Below are 23,194 nucleotides of genomic sequence, written 5' to 3'. Positions count from 1 at the left end.
GTCAGGAGTAGTTTGGCAAAAGTTCCCAAGCAAGAATTTAGTGAAATATTGCTTATAATAAGTAGCTAAGAGTTTTGCATCATTATCTGTTATTTTGTTTGTTTTATTGATGTCTATGTATGTTACTCAAATCCTGGTCCTCAGAACAGTTAGAGTATAATCACCTGTGGTAATAATCAAAATGCAGTTTCATGAACCACCCTTCAGCTGCTAAACTAGAATCTCTATGGAAAGGATCTGGAATCTTTAGGATTTCCTTGTGAGGTTCTAAATTACACTGAAAATGAAATATGAGAATCAGGGATACTTACAGGCTATCCTTTTTTTTTTTTTAAGATTTATTTGTTTATTTGAGAGACAGAGCACCCATGTGTGAGTGGGGGGTGGGCAGAGGGAGAGAGACCCTTCAAGCAGACTCCCTGCTGAACGTGGAGTACAACTCAGAGCTCCCTGCTGAGCGTGGAGCCCAACTCAGAGCTCGAACCAGGACCCATGAGATCAAGACCTAAACCAAAACCAAGAGTCAGGTGCTTAACTAACTGAGCCACGCAGGTGCCCCATCCTACAGGATAGTCTAATAGAGGTCATTGTAATGTTGGTTGACAGTGCACTTCTTAAGAGTTCTTTGTTTTTATAAAGTTACTATTTATATAGAACAATACAGTTTGCAGATGCTTGTGTACATACTCAGAAGTATTTTCTGTTTAAGAAGTTTTGCCATGCTTATTGTTTACATTGGTCAAGGCATGGGAATGATCAACTTTATTTTTTCATTGTATCACTCAGGATCCAGATGACGCACACAAATTTTAATAACTCAGTTTATTTACAAAAAAATAATTCACAAGTTTTGGTGGTATATAGGGAAATCATAATGAATAGTTCTCAAACTTAGGTTAACATCGGTAAAACTACCATCACTTCTGGGTCCAAAAGTTAGAGAGGAGGGAAAAACTTAGAATTCATAAGATAGGACAGTTTGGTAAAACAGACCACTTTGGGAAAAGCAGTGACATTTTGTGAAGGGATACAACAAGCACAAGTTAGGCTGATATGGGGAGAATCAGGGAACGGTATTCCTTGACCTCTCTCTCCTCAATCCCTCCAAACTCCTGCCATGATTCCTCATTGTATGAACCCAAAAGGCAGTCAGGAGACATGTAAGCTCACTGATGTGATTTTTACAGTCCGGGTAACCTGAAGAAGGATAGGATAGGGAAGGGTGGCTCTGGAAGGACACAAAATATATCTAGTATACTTAATTTCATTATATGCAGGTATCATTGCTTTCTACTTCAAGTTGTTTGATAATGATATATGTCTGAAATTGTGTTTTATATTATGAGACATGATTTGTTATGAAATAGTGTTATGTGAAATGATTTATATCTAATATAGTGCTGCTATAATTTGCATGTATTTGTGTTTAAATGTGTGTTTATATGTCAGTATAATACAGACGTGATGTGTATGTGACCATATATAAAAAAAGGAAAAAATTCTCCTCTCCCTATAGACACTTTCTCACTGAAGTATCACCTAGGTTTCCATATTTTCTTTTCATACTTACTGGTTTAATTTTTCTTAATGTATATATCTCCTTTAGTAAATTTCAAACATAATACTCCTATTTTTTCTTCTTACATTTAAACATATATACAACCAAATATAAAGTATATATATTCTGCTTTGATTTTATTTTTGATTTACACAAACACACATGCATACATATCTGGTGTATATTTATTCATGTGATTGCTTTGATATTCTTTTTTTTTTAAATTTTTTAAAGGATTTTATTTATTTATTTGACAGAGAGAGATCACAAGTAGGCAGAGAGGCAGGCAGAGAGAGAGAGGAGGAAGCAGACTCCCAGCTGAGCAGAGAGCCCGATGCGGGACTCGATCCCAGGACCCTGAGATCATGACCTGAGCTGAAGGCAGCGGCTTAACCCACTGAGCCACCCAGGCGATTGCTTTGATATTCTTATTTATTTCTAATGTAAGTCACATAATAAATGAACTGGTAATTATTTCTAATGACATTAACTTTTGTAAAATAGTTTGTGGATTAATAAACACGCATTTCAATTTTGTTTGCTTTCTAGGTTAATTGGAAGATTGTGCAATTAATTTTTAATGGTGGCTTTATTTCAACAATCATTCATTACTTCTATTTGCATAGCCTTGGATCCGCTATGGGCAAATGGATGGGAGTCTGATTCTCATAGTAATAATAATAATAATAACTGATAAAGTACTGGGTTCATGGTGCTATGCAATAAATTATATGTATTTGTATACCTTGAAATTTTATATAATTGTTTATTCATTCCAGGAGATTTTTGTCATTGTTGTTTTTGCTTCTTTGGGATTCTCTGCATAGAGAGAAAATATCTATGAACAAAGAAAGTTTTATTTCTTCATTTCCAACATATATATATAAATAATTTCCTTTCCTTATCTTATTGCATTATCTGGGACTGCCAGTATGATGTTATATAGGGTTAGTGGAAGGAGACATCCTTGTCTTGTTCTTGATTTTAGCTGGAAACATTGTAATTGGTCACTATTGACTGTGATGATATTTGTAGTTTTTCACAGATTTATTTTTTATCAAGTTAAGGAATGTAACTTCTATTCCTGGATTGGTAAGAGTTGTTTTGTTTCGTTTTGTTTTGTTTTAATCATGAATGAATGTTAAATTTTTGTCAAAAGCTATTCATTTTGTCTGAATCTATTGAAGTGACCATGTAATTTTTCTTATTTAGCTTTTTGATGAGATTGTTTGGATTATTTGATTTTTGAATACTTAACTAGCCTTTTATACCTGGAATAGAACCTAGTAGGTCATGTTGCATAATAATTTTTATACATTTCTGGATTCCATTTTCTAATATTTTGTTTTAGATTTTTTGTGTGTATGCTCATGAAAAATATAGGCCTGCAGTTTTTCTTTCTAGCGTTCTTTCTGGTTTTGGTATTAAAGTAATGCTGCCTTTATAGGGTTACTTATAGTATTCACTGTGCTTCTATTTAATGGACAAATTTGTAGAGCATTGGTATAATTTCTTCCTTAAACATGTGGTAAAATTAACCAGTGAACCCACCTGGACTTGGTTTTTTCTGGTTAAGAATGTTATTATTAATTTATTTATTTAATAAATGTGTGCCTATTTAGTTGGTCGAGCATCTCAGGGTCTTGATCTCAGGGTCATGAGTTGGGGCCCCATGTTAGTCATAGACACTACTTAAATAATAATAACAACCTATTCGAATTGTCTATTTCTCCTTGTGTGAGTTTGGGTAGATTCTGTCTTTCAAGGAATTGGTCCATTTTAGGTAGGTTGTCAGATCTGTGGATACAGAGTTGTTATAGTATACTTTTTAAATACCTTCTACAGAGATTACTGGATATAAAAACTATGGACAATTTTCACTCAAATTCCATTTGATTAGCATACAGAAAAATTTTGGATAATTTTCTTTTCATGATATCCTTAAAAATAAGGAATAAAATTATTGTCAAGACCTTGATAAGCTAAAAGGCTAGGCATAAATTATAATTTTTAATGAAAAATATTTTTAAGTAACACCTGATCTGCAACAAAACAAAGTTGAACTTTAGTTCACTGCATCATTAGTGGTAAAATTGATGATGAAACTCATGTTGCATTATTTCAGATAAATATTATATTGCCAATTAAGATCCATAAAAATATCTTGATATCAAAAATAATAATATTCAAAATATAATATGCTGTTTTAGTATACCTTTGAAAGTCATATCACATTTCAGATACTATCCGAAGTATAGATCCGGATATAGTTCTATCCGAACTAGATGATAAAGATTCACAGAATTACATAATGGAAAAATTTTTGTTGTAGAATCAGATAGGGACCTCTACTTCAGGTCAAGATAGTAAACAAAGTAATAGACTTATCCTTCTGCTTTAAACAAATAGAAGAACAAGAAAAACACAGTCCACCTTGTATGTAATATATTACAAAACCAGCATTAAATGTCCATAAATTCCCAGAGAAAGAAAGAAAACATGATTGATTAGACACAGTTTTCAAAAGAAAGAGGTAAAAATTCAGCTAAAAGAATATTAGAGGGGAAAGTGATGCAGAGTTGGAAATCTCCAGATATCTCCAGAGAGGGCCCCTGGAGTCTTGACTTGAATATTGTTCTGTACATGAGGGCAAATTGTCTAAGGTCCAAGAAGAGACCATCAGAAAGGAATAGTACAGAGCTCAGGGAGTTGGGAGTAATTTGTATTGTCACAAGGTAGATGAGAAAGACATTGAAGTGCACAGGGCATGAGGTAGAACATTTAGAGAGGTGTGTCTTTAGTAATAGCTAAATTGACCCTAGATTATAAGCTTTCCTAGATCTACACTAAAAAATATTTATAAACAAACTTGGAAAGTATCCTATGGATTTAAAGTACTTAAAGGCATATCCAAACTTCACTACTTAATAGAATTACAACAAAATTCAGGTAGCAAAAATATAAAATTCATAGTCTATCATCTTATCAAAATTTATTAGTCACGAAAAGGAGGGACATATGGCCTGTGATCTAGAGATAAATACATCAGTAAGAACAAACATGCAGCAAATTGATGGTGCAAGCTGGGAGAGGAAGTCAGTTATTGTGAATAGGCTACAAATTTTTAAGAAGCTAGAGGGAACTAGTACTACAATGAGAATAAAACATAATATAAAAATGATAAACACTGAGCTCTAATATTCATACTGATTTTCTCTCTTTGTTTTAATTATAATTGATAGAGGGATGGTGTGTACTCTGATTATTTTATAGGCTCTCTCTCTCTATATATATATACACACACACACACACACACACATATATATATATATATATACTACATATATTGGTACATATATTGCTACATATATATTGATACTCTATTATTCAGTACAGAAATTTTTAGGATTTTATGTCTTACTTAATTGACCACTTTATCATTGGGAAATGACCATCCTCATTCCTTATGACATTTTTTGCCTTGAAATCAGTTATTCTGATATTAATATAGCCATCAGTTTCTGTGTTTGAATAATGTTAGCAGGTTATATTGTCCCATATTTTTATTTTTTTTTTACTTTTTTAAAATTAACATATAATGTATTATTAGCCCCAGGGGTACAGGTCTGTCAATCATCAGGCTTACACACTTCCCAGCACTCACCATAGCACATACACTCCCCAATGTCCATAACTGAACCACCCCCTTCCTACCCCCCTTCTCCCAGCAACCCTCAGTCTGTTTTGTGAGATTAAGAGTCTCTTACAGTTTGTCTCCCTCCTGATTCCATTTTGTTTCATTTTTTCCTTCCCTACCCCCAAACCCTCTACTTTGCCTCTCAGATTCCTCATATCAGGGAGATCATGTGATAATTGTCTTTCTCTGTTTGACTTATTTCGCTCAGCATAATACCCTCTAGTTCCATCCATATCATTGCTAATGATGTTTCATTTCTTTCGATGGCTGCATATTATTCCATTGTATATATATACCACTTCTTCTTTATCCAGTCATCTGTTGACAGACATCTAGGCCCTTTCCATAGTTTGGCTATTGTGCACACTGCTGCTTTAAACATTGGGATGCACGTGCCCCTTCCGATCACTACATTTGTATCTTTAGGGTAAATACCCAATAGTGTGATTGCTGGGTTGTAGGGTTGGTCTATTTTCAACTTTTTGAGGAACCTCCATGCTGTTGTCCAGAGTGGCTGCACCAGCTTGCATTCCCACCAACAGTGTAGGAGGGTTCCCCTTTCTCCACATCCTCGCCAGCATCTGTCATTTCCTGACTTGTTAATTTTAGCCATTCTAACTGGTGTGAGGTGGTATCTGATTGTGGTTTTGATTTGTAGTTCCCTGATGCCTAGTGAAGTGGAACACTTTTTCATGTGTCTGTTGGCCATTTGGATTTTTCTATGCAGAAGTCCCTGTTCATGTCCTCTGCCCATTTCTTGATTGGATTATTTGTTCTTTGGGTGCTCAGTTTGATAAATTCTTTATAGATTTTGGATACTAGCCCTTTATCTGGCAGGTTGTCTATAAATTTCTTCTCCTATTCTGTCAGTTGTCTTTTGGTTTCGTTGACTGTTTCCTTTGCTGGGCAAAAGCTTTTGATCTGGATGAAGTCCCAATAGTTCATTTTTGTGCTTTCTTCCCTTGTCTTTGGCGATATTTCTAGGAAGAAGTTGCTGCAACTGAGGTTGAAGAGGTTGCTGCCTGTGTTCTCAAGGATTTTGATGTATTCCTTTCTCACATTGAGGTGTTTCATCCATTTGAGTCTCTTTTTGTGTAGGGTGTACAGAAATGGTCCAGTTTCATTCTTATGCATGTGGCTGTATGATTTTCCCAACATTTTTTGAAGAGATTATCATTTTTCCATTGGACATTCATTCCTGCATTGTTGAAGATTAGTTGAACGTAGAGTTGAGGGTCCATTTCTGGGCTCTATATTCTGTTCTATTGATCCATGTGTCTGATTTTGCGAGTACCATACTTTCTTGATGATGACAGTTTTGTAATAGAACTTGGAGTCTGGAATTGTGATGGCACCAACTTTGGCTTTTTTTTTTTTTTCCTGCATTCCTCTAGTTATTCGAGGTCTTTTCTGATCCCATATAAATTTTAAGATTATTTATTCCATTTCTTTGAAAAAAATGGATGGCATTTTGATAGGCATTGCATTAAATATGTAGATTGCTTTAGGTAGCATAGACATTTTCACAATAATTGTTCTTCCAATCCATGAGCATGGAACATTTTTTCCATTTCTTTGTGTCTTCCTCAATTTTTTTCATGAGTACTTTATAGTTTTCTGAGTACCAATTCTTTGCCTCTTTGGTTAGGTTTATTCCTAGGTATCTTATGGTTTTGGGTGCAATTGTAAAAGGGATTGACTCCTTAATTTCTCTTTCTTCTGTTTTGTGGTTGCTGTATAGAAATGCGACTGATTTCCGTGCATTGATTTTATATCCTGACACTTTGCTGAATTCCTTTACAAGTTCTAGCAGATTTGGAGTGGAGTCTTTTGTGTTTTCCACGTAAAGTATCACATCATCTGCTAAGAGTGATAGTTTGACTTCTTCTTTGCCAGTTTGGATGCCTTTATTTCTTTTTGTTGTCTGATTGCTGAGGCTAGAACTTCTACTATGTTGAACAGCAGCGGTGGTAACGGGCATCCCTGCTGTGTTCCTGACCTTAGGGGGAAAACTCTCAATTTTTCCCCATTGCGAATGTTATTTGTGGTGGGTTTTTCATAGATAGTTTTGATGATATTGAAGAATGTATTCTCTATCCCCATACTCTGAAGAGTTTTGATCAAGAAAGGATGCTGTACTTTGTCAAATGCTTTCTTAGCATCTATTGAAAGTGTCATATGGTTCTTGTTCTTTTATGAATGTATTGCATCACATTGATTTGTGGATGTTGAACCAACCTTGCAGCCCAGGGAAAATTCTCACTTGGTCGTGGTGAATAATCCTTTTAATGTACTGTTGAATCCTATTGGCTACTATTGCGGTGAGAATTTTTGCATTTGTGTTCATCAAGGATATTGGTCTGTAATTCTTTTTTTTTTTTTTTTTTTTTTTTTTTTTTGATGGGGTCTCTGTCTGGTTTTGGGATCAAGGTAATGCTGGCCTCCTAAATTCAGGAGTTTGGAAGTTTCCAAAATAAGTTTGGAAGTTTTCCCTCCATTTATATTTTTTGGAACAGTTTCAGGAGAATGGGAATTAATTCTTCTTTAAATGTTTGGTAGAATTCCCCTGGGAAGCCATCTGGCCCTGGGCTCTTGTTTGTTGGGAGATTTTTGATGACTGCTTCAATCTCCTTACTGGTTCTGGGTCTGTTCAGATTCTCTATTCATTCCTGGTTCAGTTTTGGTAGTTTATATGTCTCTCTGGGAATGCATTTATTTCTTCCAGATTGTCAAATTTGCTAGTGTATGGTTGCTCATAATATGTTCCTATAATTTTATGTTTGTATTTCTTTGGTGTTGGTTGTGATCTCTCCTCTTTCATTCATGATTTTATTAATTTGGGTCTTTTCTCTTTTCTTTTGGATAAGTCTGGCCAGAAAATTGTCAATCCTATTAATTCTTTCAAAGAAGCAGCTCCTACTTGCGTTGATTTGTTCTGATTTTTTGTTTTATGTTTTTGTTTTTGTTTTTTATTTTGGTTTCTGTTTTTCTTAGTTTTTCCATGAATTTTTTCAATTCTTCTTTAATTCCTGGGTGACCCCTTCATTCTTTAGTAGGGTGCTCTTTATCCTCCATGTATTTGGATTCTTTCCAAATTTCCTCTTGTGATTGAGTTCTAGCTTCAGAGCCTTGTGGTCTGAAAATATGCAGGGAATGACCCCAGTCTTTTGGGACCATTTGAGACCTGAATTCTGACCCAAGGTGTGATCTATTCTAGAGAATGTTCCATGTGAATTAGAGAAGAATGTATATTCTGTTGCTTTGGGATGGAATGTTTTGAATATATCTGTGATGTCCATCTGGTCCAGTGTGTCATTTAAGGTATTTATTTCCTTGTTGATCTTTTGCTTGGATGATCTGTTTATTTCAGTGAGGGGGTTGCTAAAGTCCCCTACTATTATTATATTATTGTCATTGTGTTTCTTTGATTTTGTTATTAATTGGTTTATATAGTTGGCTGCTCCCACGTTAGGGGCATAGATATTTAAAATTGTTAGATCTTATTGGACAGACCCTTTGAGTATGATATAGGGTCTTTCCTCATCTCTTATAGATTTGGCTTAAAATCTAATTGATCTGATATAAGGATTGCCACCCCAGCTTTCTTTTGATGTCCCTTAGCATGGTAAATTGTTTTCCACCCCCTCACTTTGAATCTGGAGGTGTCTTTGGTTTTAAAATGAGTTTCTTGTAGACAGCATATTGATTTTTTTTTTTAATTCATTCTGATACCCTCTGTCTTTTGATTGGGGCATTTAGCCCATTTACATTCAGGGTAACAATTGAGAGATATGAATTTAGTGCCATTGTATTGCCTTTGTTCCTTTCTGGTCTACTACTTTTAGGCTCTCTCTTTGCTTATAGGATCACTTTCAGTGCTTCCTGTAGGGCTGGTTTGATGTTTACAAATTCTTTTAATTTTTGTTTGTCCTGGAAGCTTTTTATCTCTCCTTCTATTTTCAATGATAGCATAGCTGTATATAGTATTCTTGGCTACATGTTTTTCTCTTTTAGTGCTCTGAATATATCATGCCAGTTCTTTCTGGCCTGCCAAGTCTCTGTGGGTAAGTCTGCTGCCAATCTAATAATTTTAGTATTTTATGTTACAGACTTCTTGTCCCGGGCTGCTTTCAGGATTTTCTTTTTGTCAGTAAGACTTGTAAGTTTTACTATTAGATGATGGGGTGTGGACCTATTATTGATTTTCAGGGTGGTTCTCTGTGCATCCTGGATTTGAATGCTTGTTTCCTTTGCCATATTGGGGAAATTCTCTGTAATTCTCTCCAATATACTTTCTCCCCGCCTCTCTCCCTTTCTTCTTCTTCTGGGATCTCAATTATTCTAATATTGTTTTGTCTTATGGTATCACTTATCTCTCAAGTTCTCCCCTTGTGGTCCAGTAGTTGTTTGTCTCACTTTTGCTCAGCTTCTTTATTCTGTGTTAGTTGGTCTTCTATATTACTAATTCTCTCTTCTGCCTCATTTATCCTTATAGTAAGAGCCTCCATTTTTTATTGCACCTCATTAATAGCTTTTTTGATTTCAGCTTGGTTAGATTTTAGTTCTTATTTCTCCAGAAAGGGCTTTTATTTCTCCAGACAGCATTTCTCTAATATCTTTCATGGCTTTTTTGAGCCCAACTAGCACCATGAGAATCATGATTCTGAACTCTAGATCTGATGTTTTAGTATTGTCCATTTGATTAGGTCCCTAGTCTTTGGTACTGCCTCTTGTTCTTTTTTTTTGGTGGTGAGTTTTTCTGCCTTGTCATTTGATCCAAATGAGAATTTATGAATGAGAGAATAAAATACTAAAAGTGTGGCAAAGTCCCCAGAAAAATGTACACTAACCAAATCAGAAGAGATCCCAAATCAGGGGGAGAATAAAGGGGGTTAAAAGAAGATTTTATATATATATATATATATATATATATATATATATTAGACTGTTGAACTAAACAGAGCCACCCACTTGATTTTGGGTGTATTTTGGTCTCTTAGAAGAAACTACCTTCCAAAATTTTGAAGAAAGAAAAACTTATATATAAATGAAAATTCGGGCAAACATGCTGAAGGGATGGAAAATGACTGTAGGGATGAAAATTTTAAAAAATTCTAAAAAAGGAATTGATAAGATATGTTGGTTGGAAAAAGAAAGTGGAGGAAATTTGCTCAGGTTTGAGACAAGAACAAAGCCCTGTGCTAAATTTAGGCTATATTTTGATATATTAGAAGAAATTGTATCCAAAAAAATTTTTAAGAAGAAATAACTCTATATGTGTACAAAAAAATAAAGTTAGATACAGTAAAGGATAAAATATGACTATAATAATGAAGATTTAAAAGTTTTTTTTTAAAGAAAGGTATTATTAAGATAAACTAGCTAAAAAACATTAAAAGAGGAAAGAGGAAAAGTTAAAAATATTAGAATAAGAAAAAGTTTTAAAAATTTAATTAACTTTGCAAGACTAGAGAATCATGGGAAGAAAGCCATGAATTCTATGCTTTGCTTTCCCCTCCTCTAAAATTCCACTATTCTCCTTGATCAGTGAGCTTGGTCTTAGCTGGATATTCTTGCTGATCTTCTGGGGAAAGGGCCTGTTGTAGTGATTCTCAAATGTCTTTGCCTGAGGCTGAACTGCCAGGGACCAGGCTAACTAATCTCCTCAGGTTCGCTCTCAGGATCTTTTGTTCCCTGAGCACTTTCCATAGAGCTCTGGAAGATTAGAATGAAATAGTGGCCTCCCAGTCTCCAGCCCAGAAAATCTGAGACCTCTGGACCCCACTCCTCAGTGTGCCCTTGGAGAAAAGTACTCAGTCTCTCCCATCTCCCTGGTCTCCAGCCACGCTCCAAGCTCACCCAGCCTGTGACCGAGCATTTTTGTCTCTGGCACACAGCCCAATTTGGAGTCTCCAAACCCAGCAAGTTCCTGCCTTCAGAGATGGAAGGTGGGTTTCCCCAGATCTCCCACTTGTGGGGTCCCTGCTCAAAGAGCAGTGGTCTAACTGTGCCATGGATCACAGTTTAAGATAACCCCAAGCTGAGCGCTCACTCCTCAGCTCTGTCTCAGTAGCCAGCTTTCCCACTCTGACACCTGCAAGCTCTGCTACACTCAGACACCCCTGATCCTTCTGTGACCCTGTGGGACCTGAGATCACACTGTCCCTGTGAGAGCTCCACCCCCCACTTGGCCTCTGTAGCGATGGCCCTCAGTGGAGCAGACTTTTAAAAGTTCAAATTTTGTGTTCTGTTGCTCCACCAATTACCAGGAGTACCCCACCACCCCACCCCACGGACTATCTTCCCGTCACTTTGGATTCACTTCTTCGCCCATCCTACCTTTCAAAAAGCGGTTGATTTTCTGTTTCTAGAATTGGTGCTCTTTTCTTCGATCTCCTGTTGGGTTTATAGGTGTTTGGAATGGTTTGATAACTATCTAACTGAAGTCCTGCTACCTGTTATCATCTCAGTCTACTTCCCCTCAGCCATCTTGACTCCTCCCCTGCATATTTTTATTTTTAATAAATTTTCTTCTTTATTTTTTAAAAGATTTTATTTATTTATTTGACAGACAGAGATCACAAGTAGGCAGAGAGGCAGGCAGACAGAGAGGGGGAGGCAGGTTCCCTACTGAGCAAAGAGCCCAATGAGGGGCTCGATCCCAGGACTCTGGGATCATGACCTGAGGTGAAGGCAGAGGCTTTAACCCACTGAGCCACCCAGGTGCCCCAATTTTCTTCTTTATATTTAAGTTTTAGTAAGCAACATATATGTGGGTCTCACTTTCTTAATCAATTTGAAAAACATCTGCTGTTTGATTGGGTTGTTTGCTATTTACATCTAATGTGAATATTGATATGGCTTGATGTATATCTACAATCTTGAAGTGGTTTTCTATTTGTTTCAACTTTTTTTCTTATTTTTCTGTTTTACTTTTTTTTTCTATTGAGTTTAAAGCAATTTTCAAGTAAGTAACTATAACTGATAAGAGAATTTGGAAGGCCAGAAGAATATATTTTCAATATATAAAATTAAAAAATATGTGTACACACTATTAATGAACAATTGCAAGATAATATAAAAATTAAATGCCTTATAGTATAAGGTATTGATATCATATATAATAACTTGTATAATGCATTATAATGTATCCTTATATATTATTTATTAGTAGTAGTATGATATTAGTATAATGTATATGGCTTATACAGTAATATCAAAAACATATTCTTATGATTAATTTTATAAATATGTGAAAAATTTCTAGGATGAAATTATATATTTTATTTGTACATGTGGAATTTATACATATATGGAATTTGCATATATATGGACCTTATATATATAAATTATATATAAATACAATTTATATAATACATCTAATTATACCTTATGATATAATAAATTTATTATATTAATAATATGAATTAATATTCATATCACTATATTACATTATATAAATTATGATTTATGGATTTATAAATTTATGAATATATTAAATATAAATTTATATAGTATCTATGCATAAATACTATATAAATTTTTATATAACATTTTAACAATATTTTATTTATTTATTTGACAGAGAGAAAGATCATAAGTAGGCAGAGAGGCAGGCAGGGGTGGGGGAAGCAGGCTCCCTGCTGAGCAGAGAGACAGATGTGGGGCTCAATCCCAGGACCCTGGGATCATGATCTGAGCTGAAGGCAGAGGCTTTAACTCACTGAACCACCCAAGTGCCCCTATATACGGAATTTTTAAAAGCCTAAATAGCTGGAAATAATTCTTAAAAATTAATAACCCAATAAGATTTTAAAATGGGTAGTATGTGTAGACCATTTTACTAAAAAATAAAAGAAGCATTTAATAGCCATCATCATTCCAATAATTACAGAACAACAGCATTATATATCTACTAGAATTACTAAAATTAAAATAGTAGGCAATACCATTTACTAGAGTCCTTCACCTGTTCAGTACTTTTTTCCCACACCATATTTTGTCTATACAGACATTGTAGTTATCAAGCTGTATGTATTACTTTAACATTTTCATTTAAAATTAGTATCTATGATGTAATTCATATTTAGAGGGGTTTTTCATCTTAAAAATGTAACATAAAGTATTGATATCTAATGTATGAGGTGAAAGACTGATAAGCTTTAATCACTGCCTTCTATTTATGTATTCATCAATTGAATTAATAAATACCTGTCAAATACCCACCATATACTAGGCTGTGTTCCAGCACTAAGAATTCATCAGTGGATACAGTGGACAAAATGACCCTGATCATATCAAGTTTAGAGTTTAGTTAAATGAGAGGGACAAAAGTAAAGCATGAACTGGTAAAAGGGAGTGGGGGGATGCTGCTGTTTTGAATAGGGTTTTATAGAAAGACTAAGATGGAATTTGAAGGATAGCCAGAAGGAGAGAAGCTGATTAGTGTAGACATTGAAGTCCCAGACAGAACTTTCTACTGCTGAAAAATTTCAGGGACAAAAGTGATTGATATTTAATAAATTTGTGATTCTTTAAATGTAGAAATTGAATACTTGATTTTAATAACAATGTAATTTAATACATACATATGCTACATTCATATTATAGATGGGGGGCTACTCTCATTCAACTACCATCTCATCCTGTTGATTATTTCAGTAGATTTGCCTATTTTTATTTTTATGTGGTAATCATGATCATTATTAATATGAATTTATTCTGAGGGCAACTGAAGCAAAATCCCATGTGGATGTTTAAATTCTCTCATTTGTAAGTTCAAGTAGATGGTAAAAGTGGCCAACTATTCCATTAAACTGCTATAACCTAAGGCAATCTGTTCTGAAAATCACTGGGTTGTGAATTAACTACCAAAATAAAGGTGAAGACCTCTTAGTCACATTTCACTGGATACACATGAATAAATCTTAAGAATTAAAACTAACTTCTCTAACTGCTGAACCAGAAATGGCTGTATTATAATAATATAATGCCCAATATTCCATTTATAATCTCAGATGCATAAATTTATGTCACTTCATTATGTTTGCTGTGTAATGCATGTATTTTTAATACTATATATTGTTTAGAAATTGGTTCTACTGTAAATTCCTGAACCTTTATTCTACAAACTTTATATATTAGAACTTATTGTGAACTGTCCATGATAAAATATTTCTCAGAATTTTTAAGTCCCAGCTTCAGGTATATATTTTAATTGTATTTTAAATGATATAATCTATATTTATATAATACAGTAACATGTTTCAAATTATGTATGATTCATAGGATTTTCAGTTTTTACATATTGCACTATTTTGTAGAAGTGAAGTGAAAATGAACAATCGACTAAGGTAAGCTAACCTAAATTTGTTATGAATTAACCTTTCCATTCTAAATTAAGTCTTTACACGTGCTAGGATAACAGACAAATTTACCCTTTTCATCAGACTTTAATAATGGCTGAACACTAGGTTACTAAATGCTTTCTCTTCACTTCTAGGATTTTTGTTTGGGTTATTATAATTATTGTTGCTGCTGTTGCTGTTGGTGGTGGTGGTGGTAGTGGTATTTTGCTTCCTTTTAGGCTCTGTTAGAAGGCAGGAATTTCCAGCTGGACTCACCTACCTTTTTAGGTACTAGAAAAAAGTTAGCATGGAATGCAACCTGAAAATGTCAACAATATTTTACCCCAAGTATTTGTTTAAATACCTCATGTATTTAAATATCTTCATATTGCTAAGGTCCAAAGTCCCCTTTAACTCTCAGTGCATGTATATAATCAAAGAGAAAACTAATTTTCAAATATTTTTTATTTCCTTCCTTTTAAAGAGAATACAATGCTAAAATAACACAAAAACTGCAGAACTAAGAATAAATAATCAAACAACTTTTCCTTAGGATGATAAGAGTAGCAGAGAGCAGTATAAAATCAATAACTTAGGGACGCCTGGGTGGCTCAGTTGGTTAAGCAGCTGCCTTCGGCTCAGGTCATAATCCCAGCGTCCTGGGATCGAGTCCCACATCGGCCTCCTTGCTCGGCAGGGAGCCTGCTTCTCCCTCTGCCTCTGCCTGCCTCTCTGTCTGCCTGTGCTCGCTCTCTCTCTCTCTCTGACAAATAAATAAATAAAATCTTTAAAAAAAAATCAATAATTTAACTTTTTCAAAATGAATGGAGAGAAGAAAGGAAAATAGAGGAGAGATAAACATGAAAATAAATAATGACTCTGGTCTGTTTTTAGAGATGAAAATTTCATTTTAAGTGTGTTTATTCTTAGAGTAATATGTTCACTTGATACAAAATTCAAAAATTATAAATAAAGTTGGAATGGAAAGTGGCCCTCCCTTATACCTAGTCACTCACTTTCCTTATCTGATGGCCGCCCAATGTTTTCTGCTTTCAGAAATATGCTATGGATAAACACCTAGTACTGCAATTGCTGGGTGGTAAGGTAGTTCTATTTTTAACTTTTTGATGAACCTCCAGGTTGTTATTTAAAGGATACAAAAATACTGATTGGAAGGGGTAAACCTTGTTGTTTATAGCAACATTATCAACATTAGCCAAATTATGGAAAGAGCCCAACTGTCCATTGACTGATGAATAGATAAAGAAGTGTACTCGTGTGTGTGTAAAACACAATGGAATATTACTCAGCTATCAAAAAGAATGAACTCTTGTCATTTGCAATGACTTAGGTGGAGCTACAAAGTATTACACTAAGAAATAAGTCAGTCAGAGAAAGACAAATGCCATATGATTTCACTCATGTGGAATTTAAGAAACAAAACAGGTGAACATAGGAGAAGGGGGAAAAAAAAAAGAGAGGGAAGCAAACCATAAAAGACTCTAAACTACAGAAAACAAACTGAGGGTTGATGGAGGGAGGGGTTGGGATATGGGCTAAATGGGTGATGGGTATTAAGGAAGGCAATTTTGAGGAGTCCTGGATATTACATGTAAGAGATAAATCACTGAATTTACTTCTGAAACCAATATTACCCTATATATTAACTAACTAGAATATAAATTAAATCTCAAAACAAACAACAACAAAAAAATGCCCTACACTTGTGCAATGATGTACACTTATATTTTCATTTTCCTATTCAAGTGGTAGCATGTGCATATTATAGTTTGTTTTACAATTTATATCTTATAGATCATCCTATATCACTACAGAAATAACATATTTTAGAAGCATTCATATTTGTTTTTGCATTTTATAGCCTATTTAATATTATAATGTTGATTTTTTGCTTATTAAAGAAACTTGCATATATTAAAGAAATCAGTCTTTTACTTGCTATATGAGTTGAAACCTATTTTCTAGTTACTATAAATCATATTCCCAGACCGAATTGCCTTACTGTTTGGTTGGTCAAAATTATTAATATACATTATTTTACTATTTTGCATAGCATATTTAGAAAGAACTTTTCTATCCTAATAATAATAATGAGAGCAAAATATCTTGTGAGTTATGTTTGCACATTTAGAGTCTTTTTATATAGTGTACCTTAAAAGTGGAGTTAATTTTGTGTAAGTTTTGTTCATTTCTTTTTTAGATATATTTGAATTTATCCCCAAATGATTTACTTATGACCTTCCTTTTGTCATTGTATTTTAAATGTCTTCTAATGTATAATAGATCTCATATTTACTTGGGTATATTTTTCTGGCTTACTACTCTTTTACATTGTTCTTTTCATCTATGTGTTATTAATCACTACAGTATAGCTCTTAATGTATTTTAATTTCTTGAAAAGGTAGGCTTGTATCACCTTATTATTAATTTTTTGAAAAAAAAATATTATCCAACATTACATTTTAATTTATTCACCTGGATTTTTTTAAAATAAAACTGATTAGTTTTAAAAAGTTGTGGTAATCAGTTTATAGTTTTACCTAAGTAGACTTGCTATGACACTGTCTTTCTGTTTCATACTTGGAATCCTTTCCATTATTTTCCACATTTGGAAAATATACTGTGTTTTGAATTGTTAAAATGATTTAAAGAGAAACAGACAAATTTCAGTTTAAAAAAATCATTTCAGGGACATCTGGGCGGCTCACTCGGTTAAGTATCTGCCTTTAGCTCAGGTTATGATCCTAGGGTCCTGGAATGGAGTCCTGCATCAGGCTCTTTGCTTGGTGGGGGAAACTGCTTCTCCCTCTGCCTGCTCTAGCCCCCACTCCCTCTGCTTGTGCCCTCTCTCTCTCTCTCTGACAATAAAATAAAATCTTTTGAAAAAATTATTTCAGATTGATTAGCATTATTGACTAAAATGAGTGCTTAGACATTTGCAGTCTTTTCTCTTTTCTTCCTTCTTTCCTTCCTTTCTTTCTCTCCTTTCCCTTTCTTTCTTTCTTTCTTTCTTTCTTTCTTTCTTTCTTTCTTCTTTCTCAACTTAATAGTTAAAAATTCTTCCAACTTCCACAGTAGAAGCTGGAATTTCAGACACTTGTTCTTCTCACCACTTTAATGTGTAGAGTACAGGAACCTGATCCTACTTGAGCAGAAGCTTTGCAGGAAAAGCAGGAAGGGAACGTATCCCATCTGGCAGGTATGGCAAGACGGGATATGCCTTCACTCAGTTTCTAGAGGCAGGAGTGATTCTGACAATACCTAGTATTACCATTAGGTGGTCCTAGCTGCAGTGTCCAACTGTGCAAAGTTATTGTGCAGCCACTGACAGTGATATGTATGTCAGACTAACTCTGCTATACTATCTGAAGGTGGTATTCCTGACTGTGTCATCTTTAAACCTAAATCTCTGGCTCCCTTACTGATTCTGTGAACTTTCAAGCATCCTTTAATAAATTACCATGCCTCATAAATTAACTAGATTTTGTTCTAATTGCTTTTGTTAAAGGTGCTAAATATCTATACCATAAATCAGTATTCCTTAACCTTCACACTCTTGATATGTCAGACTAGATAATTCACTGTTGGGAACTAGGGAGTGGTTGTCCTCTGCATTATGGGATATTATCAGCTTTTACCTACTAGAGCCAGTAGCATATTCCCATTTGTGACAACCAAAAATGAATATCTCAAAGACCTTGCCATGTTTTTTTAATTTTTATTTTATTTTTCAGTATTCCAAAATTCATTGTTTATGCACCACACCCGGTGATCCATGCAATACATGCCTCCTTAATACACACCACCATGCTCACCCAAACCCCCACCCCCTCCTCCTCCCCCTCCAAACCCTCTGTTTCTCAGAGTCCACAGTCTCCCATGGTTTGTCTCCCCGCTCTGATATCCCCCCACTCACTTCTCCTCTCCATCTCCCAATGCCCTCCGTGTTATTCTTTATGCTCCACAAGTAAGTGAAACCATATGATAATTGACTCTGCTTGACTTATTTCACTCGGTATAATCTCTTCCAGTCCCATCTATGTTGATACAAAAGTTGGGTATTCATCCTTCCTGATGGAGGTATAATACTCCATTGTATATATGGACCATATCTTTTATCCATTTGTCTGTTGAAGGGCATCTTGGTTCTTTCCACAGTTTGGCAACTGTGAGCATTGCTGCTATGAACATTAGGGTACATATGCCCCTTCTTTTCACTACATCTGTATCTTTGGAGTAAATACCCAGTATTGTAATTGCAGGGTCATAGGAAAGCTCTATTTTTAATTGTGGCATGAAACCATTACATTTCAGTTTCTAAGAAAAATGCCCAAAGGCTGGTAAATTACTTTATGGAAAGGTATGAATATGGTTAAGTTACTGTCACTTGGGGCTTTGGTTCTCAGTCTTGCAGTTAAAAATTATATTTTATCTGTCCAATTAGAAATTAGTACACCACAGTAAAGTGTGCTTTCCTTTTATTTATTGTAGTAATATATACATTAAATTTACAGTTTGACCATTTTTAAGTGTACAGTTTTATGACAATAAGCATATCACATTATCATGCAACCATCAGCATGATTCTTCTCCAGAATTTGCCTTCCCCAATTAAGTGCTAAGTCCCTTTAGCCCTCCCACTACCCCCTGGTGATCACCATTCTACTTCCTTTCTCTATGAATCTGTTACTCTAGGAACCTTATACAAAATCAATCATTCAATTTTGTACTTTGTGATTGGCTTACTTCACTTAGCTAAAATTTTCAGTGTTGTAAAAATTGCTTTCCCTTTTAAGGCTAAAAAAATGTATAGATCACATTTTGTTGATCCAATCATCTGTTGGCAGACATTTTGGTTACTGTGAGCATTTGGCTATTGTGAATAACACTGTTGTGAGTATGAATATACAAACATCTGTTTGAGTTCCTTGTCTTCACTTATTTGGGAGATACACCCAGAAGTAGAATGGCTGGATCATATACAGGCAAACTCTTAATTCATCATCATTGCAAATTCTTTTTTTGATTAAAAGAGCACAATGTATTTCTTCTTTGTACTATAAAAAAGTTTACCACATCTTTAAAGACAACTCAAAGTACTTGACAAGATGGGGGTCAAAGTGTATTTACTTACTTATTTACTTAACTAATTTATTACTTAGATGGTTAGCAAGTAATGCAAAGTACTTTTTCAAAAGAAATTGACAGCAAGGTGTTCATACCTTGACTTACTGAGAATATATTTAATTAGATTTTTCTCTCAACTCAGTATCCATCAGGCTAACTTTCTGGGTAAAAATCACTTACCTTGATATCTATTTGATGTTAAAAAGATAGAACTTTATGTAACCAATATGCTATTAGGGAAAAGATCAGAAATGGATATTCCCCAATAAAAGGGGGTTGTGTTGGAAAGGAATAACAAAACATGTCCAACCCATGCAGAAACTGACAGTCATTTGAAAATATTAAGTTATTCGAAAATCATTCTCTTAAGATTATCTCCATACAGATTGCTTTTGGAAAATGAAAAACACAGATATGTATAAAGAAAAAAATGACAATTACCTATACATCCATTGGCCAAATGTAGCCTTTGTTAACTGTTTGGCACATTTCCTTCTAGTCATTTTTATGTAGATTTAAAGAAATTAAATTTACTTAAGTGAGTAAAGCATATTTATTCTTTATCCATCATTCAAAAAAGTAAAAAAGAACAAATAAAAATTGTGTAGTAATTTTATTGTTCTATAATTATCCTTGTTATAGTTCACTGAACCTCTGCAGATAATCTATTTATCTAGACAGATATATTTTTTACAATGTGATTTTACTTTGGGATGCTATTTACATCTTAAAAATAATACTGTGCTGAATTATTCTATAAAGAAACAAAAGTGAAATTGAAAGAAATTTTAATTCAAATAAATGTATGTTGAAGATGAAGTTAATTTCTTAGCTATGTTATTTAATTTTCAGTAGAAATAACTCCCAGCTGTTTAGGATAAGGACATTAGTATTCTTACATTTGATTGAATTTCCTCTGCCTCCCAATCTTAATTGTTAGTCTTAACTTCACAATGTCTAGTTTGTAACATTAACATTCCTGTCCTACATCTAATATTTGCATAAGTTTGATTTATCTTACATCTTTATTACATTAATACTATTTGTCAGTCCTTTACCATTTTTTTCTATTTTCCTCAGTTTAACTATAATTGACTAAATATTTTCAATTTATTTTAAAAAATAGGTTTAGGGGCGCCTGGGTGGCTCAGTGGGTTGAAGCCTCTGCCTTCAGCTCAGGTCATGATCCCAGAGTCCTGGGATCGAGCCCCGCATCGGGCTCTCTGCTCAGCAGGAGCCTGCTTCCTCCTCTCTCTCTGTCTGCCTCTCTGCCTGCTTGTGATCTCTGTCTGTTAAATAAATAATTAAAAAAAAATAGGTTTAATAGTATAGATATACAACTTACATATGTAGTGATTTAGTGAATAATAAAAGGCATTTTAACTTAATTTGGAAAATATAACTTTATTGAAGCATTTGAGTAGACTTTTTTTTAAGATTTTTTTCATTTACTCTAGTAAAGTAGGGAGTGAGAGAACATCAGGGATGGGGGAATATGGCAGAGGACAAAGCAGGCTCCCCACTGAGCAGGATGCCTAATGCAAGGCTCCATCCCAGGACTACAGGATCGTGACCTGAGCAGAAGGCAGATGCTTAACCAACTGAGCCACCCAGGGACCCCTTCAGTAGATACTTAGAAAATAAATTTAGATTCATTCCTTCTCCGTATGCCAAGATAAAATGAACACATATGGAAAATTTCATTGTAAAAAGAATTTATTTACAGACAAATAATTGGAATGTCTGTTTTAACCTTGGAATAAGGAAGAGTTTTCAACAATTACCCCAAAATTAAACTATTACATAATAAATATAAAATACCTTCACATGCAGAGAAATTGCTATTTGTTAAATTCAAAGATGAATTTAAATAAATATTTATAACTCACATACCAAAAGAATATATGCAGAGATTATAAGAAATTAAAAACTTTTTAGAAAACCAGCCAATGCACTATGTGTATTTACTGACCCTACTTACCAAATATCCATTTCTGTCTTGGATTCTTGTAGGATTGCACTTCCTTTCTACTTAGATTAAACATGATTACGTGATATGTTTGGACAGTAAAATGTGTACAGTAGTGATGTGTGTCACTTCTGAGTGGAAACTTTTGGCTCAACTGCCTCCTCAACTTTATTTAAGTACTCATGGAAGTACATGTGAAGATTGAACGTTGGTCAGCCCATATTCCTTATAGATTATGATCAGCAAATTTCCTAGCCAACTTGTGATATTCGGCACAATCAATAAATAAATCTTGATTTCTACAGCCTGGGTGGCTCAGTGGGTTGAGCCGCTGCCTTCGGCTCGGGTCATGATCTCAGGGTCCTGGGATCGAGTCCCACATTGGGCTCTCTGCTCTGCGGGGAGCCTGCTTCCTCCTCTCTCTCTGCCTGCCTCTCTGCCTACTTGTGATCTCTCTCTGTCAAATAAATAAATAAAATCTTTAAAAAAAAAAAAAAGAATATTTTTAAATTATTAGAGTATAAACTATTTCTTCCTGATTGATACACAGTACCAAACAAAAGACTCAAAAAAGACAAGTCATCTAAAGTGCATTACATGTATTTTAGAACATCTTGAAATTTTAGAACATCTTGAAATTCCAGTGTATTGTGCAGTCTAGTACAAGGATAAATGTACTACTTGTGGAGCAAAAGCTAGAAGTAATTCACTCTTGAACAGGAATATGCTCATAGATAGGGTAAACGGACATCTTTGTGTCTGCCAAATATCATTGAACAAAGGAACCAGAACATGAGGCACACTCTAGATTGAAAGGCGGTATTGAATAGAACAAAGTGAAGAGTGTGCTTTAAGTTGAAGAGCCAGAACAAGTATTACATGTGGTACAAAATCCTTGTGATAACGTTAATGGGTAATTATGAGATTCCTTTATCCCTTTCCTCAATGTCAACTCTCTGAAAATATCCTGATGTTCTGAGACAAGTAAATCCTCTCTTAAGGATAATTTTCCTCAATTGTATCACTCAAAAGAAATCCTACGTATGTTGTATTTTGGAGCAATGGTGGAAATAAAAAAATTTCCCTAATCAGCCAATTATCCATGCTAGGAGATAGATAACGAAAGTTTACACTCTTTTCATGATTAAATCATTGCCGAATCATCAACAACACAAAGTAAGGAGTCTATTTCACCCAGTATCTACAGAATTATTCTTTAATAGCTGAAGAAGCAAGTGGTAAATGTAGCTACTATATATGCAAAAGGTGATGGGGTGCCTGGGTGGCTCAGTCAGTTAAGCATTTGCTTTTGGCTCAGGTCATCCAGCTCCACATTGGGCTCCATGCTCTGTGGGGAGCCTGCTTCCCCCTCTCCCTCTGCCTGTCGTTCCTCCTGCTTGTGCTCTCTCTCCCCTCTCTCTAATAAATAAAATCTTTTTTAAAAAAGGTAAATATCTAATTTATATTATTTTCTG

This window comes from Neovison vison, chromosome 13 (genome assembly GCF_020171115.1).
Source record: "Neovison vison isolate M4711 chromosome 13, ASM_NN_V1, whole genome shotgun sequence".
Classification (NCBI taxonomy): domain Eukaryota; kingdom Metazoa; phylum Chordata; class Mammalia; order Carnivora; family Mustelidae; genus Neogale; species Neogale vison.
Note: the sequence above shows the minus strand (reverse complement) of the source record.